This window comes from Bos taurus, chromosome 1, assembly GCF_002263795.3.
Source record: "Bos taurus isolate L1 Dominette 01449 registration number 42190680 breed Hereford chromosome 1, ARS-UCD2.0, whole genome shotgun sequence".
Lineage (NCBI taxonomy): Eukaryota > Metazoa > Chordata > Mammalia > Artiodactyla > Bovidae > Bos > Bos taurus.
This window is the reverse complement of record NC_037328.1, coordinates 21668992-21673613: the sequence shown is the minus strand read 5'-3', so window position 1 is coordinate 21673613 and position 4622 is coordinate 21668992. Positions and strand designations below refer to the sequence as shown.

The following is a 4622-nucleotide window of genomic DNA, read 5'->3' as shown; positions in this document are numbered from 1 at the left end:
TCAAGATACAGTTGAAAGCAGAAATTAGACAAAAGACAGTGATTTTTTGTGTGAGTGTGTTTGTATGTATGTATCAATGGCTTGCTTAATTCAGGGTTGATAAATGAGGACATGATTGTGAATGTAGAGACAAGAGCTGTAATGGGATATCTGAATGAAGGCTCCAAAAATATTAAGTGAGTTTGGCTTACAGCACTGTGTGCTTGAGTTGGGGATGGGGAGTATTGGTAGGATACAAAGTTTTAAAAATTAAGATATTTATACTGCAATGTCTCTTTAGGCAGTCAATGTATAATCATCCTATTCTAACAATAAAACAGGAGCTTAAAGGAGATAATCTGGCCATGATTGTGGCGTGGGGGTGAAAGTTGGTGCCTTGTGTAGCTAAAACTTGCAGAGAAATATACCTGCTGAAACCCCAAGAGTTTAGCAAGAGCTTGAGGTTAAAAAAACATTAAAGAGGTTCCAATAAAGTGCTAAAATAGGAAGAGCCCTTAAAGCCAGGATTTGGAAATTGAAAGTACTGGACAATTCAAGAGCTGAGTGTAGCAGGTCAAGTAGGAAAGCCTGAAGTGAAAGTGAAAGTGAAGTCACTCAGTCATGTCCAACTCTTTGCAACCCCATGGACTGTAGCCTACCAGGCTCCTCAGTCCATGGACTTTTCCAGGCAAGAGTACTGGAGTGGGTTGCCATTTCCTTCTCCAGGGGATCTTCCCAACCCGGGGATCAAACCCGGGTCTCCTGCACTTCAGGCAGACACTTTACCATCTGAGCCACCAGGGAAGCCTGAAGGTGATAAGCAAATATCTGAGATGAGTCTGGTAGTCATAGTAGGATTCTACGATCTCTGAACCATGCAGAGTGAGCTGATCAGTTTCATTTAAAGAGCTTAATGATAAGTTGCTTTTTACTGAGTCATTTTCATTCAGTATAGCTAGAAGTTGTAGGGACAGAAAATTTCTGGAATTGGAATAATGCCATTGTCCTAAATAATCTACCTTGATAGACCTGATATTTTCTGAGTTAGATGCTTCTAATTTATCTGATGGAGAAGTGATGGATCAAGTTAATCAAAGCACTGACTTGATCCCTTGAAACCTGAGTTTCTAGATCTGTTTTAAATCTTCCAAGATGTTTCAGTCTTGGTGACCAAAGGGGGTCTTGATCACGGAAAGCTTTGCTCTAGGATTAGGTGATTAACTTTGGTCAATGTTGCTTCCTTAAGACATCAATCATGGGAAGGAATTTCCTACCTTCTTCAAAGTCAGAATCCTTGGTGTCTACTTATGCAGGATAGAATAGACCAGGACCATAGGAAATGTTAACCCAGATTTGAAATGTCAGCACATTACAGGTGTGTCTAGAACCAGGCAAACTGTTTCCTTTCTCAGAAAGGTCATTTCTACCATAAATTAAAAGAAAAAAAAGGAAAATAAGTCATTGGTAATCAGCAGTGGACCTCATAAATTACTGCATACTCTAATCGTCTTCAGGGACATTCCACCACTCTTGGCCTTATATCATATTATCATGTTGGCCAGACAAAACATGGCCTAGAAACTCCATTAGGGTTCTTGAGCACACATTTTTTAAGGCTGGTCCTGGGATAGTGCTCTTGCTTAGACCCAAGGTTCTTGTAAGACTAGATTCATTAAACAGATCAGGATCTTGTCTAGACAAATGATGATGAGTCCTTGCTTGAAGGCACCTTGCTGGAGGAAGGACACCAGTCTAATGGCATTCAGCATTGCTAAGGGATGTCTGGGTGTCTGCCTTTCATCCAGTGTCCTTCCAGACCCAGACAAGGTTGTAGGTGCCCCGAATATCCAATAATCCATGCACCAGAGAAGCAGGAAGAGGCCATAGTACCTGGATGATGTGTCTAATTTGGCTTGATCCAAGGAATTGGAGAAGGTAAAAGAGGAGGCAAAGTTCTTAATGATTTCTGCCAATTTCCCGAAAACCAGGTGTGGAGAAATCACAGCCAGTATCATGTGACAGCATGAGACTGAAGCAGGGTCCAAGGATGGGTCATCTGAGTGTGCAACCTAGGCTCGGGTCACAGAAGAACGATGGCTGCCCTGAAGTGGGACTGCTGCATAGCAGCCACATAAATGGATGATGACAGGAGATGAGAAATGACTTTCGGGCAACCAGAGAGAAGGCATTTGACAGGTAGAAGAGCATCCCAACTGGGCTCTGATAGCAGGGATCTGGGAGGTGACTGTAGCTGCCAAGTAAACTGAAAGTGAGAGAGCATTCAGACCCCGCATGAACCCCAGAGAACAGAATGGAACTGCGGAGCCAACTCCAGGGTTCATACTCCAAGGGGTCACGGCAACTAGAGAGCATTCTTTTACCATCAGAAATGATCTGAGTTCTTTCCTTTTCCCATGTATAATCTTCCCATGCTATCAGCAAGAGGAAAGTGGTTCTTCTTTTAAACAATAACAATTGTGCTTAACTTCGGCTAGTTAGTTACCTGTCTTATTGGAACGCTTACTTTATAAACAGGATTCCCTCTCCTCCTCCCCAATAGTACTAGTTGCTTCTTTTTGTTTTCATTTTGTACCCAGAGACTCATTTTAGGCAAGGTCTCACTGTGTATCAAAGAATGCCAATTTCTGACTTCTTTGCCAAAAAAAATTCTTGCCAAATGGAGATCAGTTTTGAAAAACCAAAGATAAATGTACACATCTTAAAGATTTAATTGTATTATTTCCCTCTTTATACTTTGATTACTTTGACAGATGGGACCTTCACAATATACTCATTGTTCAGCTGGAAACCCCATGAAGCTGTAACCTGAATCCTTTGTCCTGAGGCCACTCGAAGGCGGCTCCATCCAAGGGTGTCTGTGGACCCCAGCAGAGAGAGGGGGAAAGAGTCATTAAGGCCCTTGAAATTACTTTTAGTGCACTGGAAAGTGGTCGGGCCATTTTAGGCCATTGCAGTGTGGCAGAATGCCCAACTGCCTACGTCAAGCAGTGTTTATAAATTAGAAATTACCAGCCATTTGGTTCCTTGCTGATCATTTCGAGTCCTGGAAGACTGGGCCGACGTGCCTGGGGCAGTCTTGTTACTGGACCAAACAAAGCGTAGCTCTTGGTTAATCAGTCATGATTTGTCTATCTGGTGGTTTGATTGGAAAAGACTTGAAAGTGCATGTCTCTTCAATTGCAGTGCTATGTGGCTAATTATTCCAACTAAAAGCAATCATGAAAAGAGTTATTTGAAAGTTCCATTGCCAAGCACAGAAATTGATCATAAAATTCGGAGACAGAGATAGTCCCATGTGATTGTCTTCAGATATATCTTACTCACATGATCAAAAAAGATTTGCTGAGTACCTACTGTGTGTCAGACATGAAGCACCTCCCCCACTTGCCATTTTTTCTAATTGAGTCATTACTAAGTACTTGAAACTATTTTAAGCCTTTTATGTATATGAACAGATTCAATCTTTAAAACAACCCTGGGAGAAAGATAGGCTTAATGATCCTCTTTTACAGTCGAAAAAACAAGCTCAGATGGTTATGCAAGCTATCCGGGGGGTGGGGCCCACAGCCAGCAAACTGTGGAGCTGTGACATGAATACAGCAGAGATCAATCATCTTTGGTTTTTCTAGATGTCTTGACTATGTGCCCACTGGTGGTGAAACTGGGGGCTAGTCACAATGGCAGCCTCTGGATTTTCTTAGAGTTTCTGGTACACTCCTGTGACCAGTCCAGACAATCCTTACGAGGCCTGCCTTTTCCTCTCCAGGGAGGCTGGAGCAACTGGAAACCAGCAGCCACCCATCCCCAGCTCAGGCCTGTAACCCTTGAATGTGATGCATGCCCACAGGGTTAGATGTGGTTAGATGTCCGTGAAGTCAGGCCACCTTCCTCAGTCTCCCCCTCACTCCTTGTCATCTTGAAAACCAGTCCTGCCATGACTTTCCCGTTCACTTCCTAGCCCAGTAGCAGACCACTGCTAACCGCTTTGGTGTCATTGGAGATGGGAAGAATAGAGTGAGAGGAAGAGAAAATATTTTGACCAAAGGCCAAATGGCCAGAAAGAAACAACAAAATAGACTTCAATTAAATGTGGCAGCTTGAACACATACACTTATCTCCCAAAAGCCCTCAAATGACAAGATCCAAGAGAAGAGCAGATAAAAAAGCAGATGAGTCATGGGCAAGTGGTAACTCAAGGCAATTTGACCTTTCTGGAAATTTACATGCCTGATGGACAGAAGCCAAGGGCAATCACAGAACCCTAAAGATTCAGGAACTAGAGGCATCAGGCAACACAGAAAGAGGAGGAGGGAAGGAGGCTAACCCCAGATGGACCGATTGAAAACACGTAGGGAATTGTTGGATCCACTGATGCCTTTCCTCATTTACACAGTTGATCAGTTGTCTCTCTGGACTCCAGGAGAAATGAAGTTATCATCAAGAGTCTCAGCGTGAAGCTCTGGCCTGGTGGACACCAGACACGCTGTCTGCAGAAGGAAGGCCAGCACTAAAAATGAAGACATTAAGTAATCTTCTGTATTCTAAATGGTGACATGCCTGGGCCACACTTTCCCCTACCTTCTCTCAGAGATCCCAGATCACAGCAGCCAGACTTACATCCT

At 43.2% G+C, this 4622-nt stretch overlaps 1 non-coding gene across 1 annotated transcript; it reads right to left on the bottom strand.

Annotated features, from left to right (window-relative positions):
• Positions 1-711: 711 nt before the first annotated feature.
• TRNAF-GAA (transfer RNA phenylalanine (anticodon GAA)) lies at positions 712-783 on the bottom strand. Its single transcript has one exon. It is a non-coding gene; the product is annotated as a tRNA-Phe (tRNA).
• Positions 784-4622: the final 3839 nt, after the last annotated feature.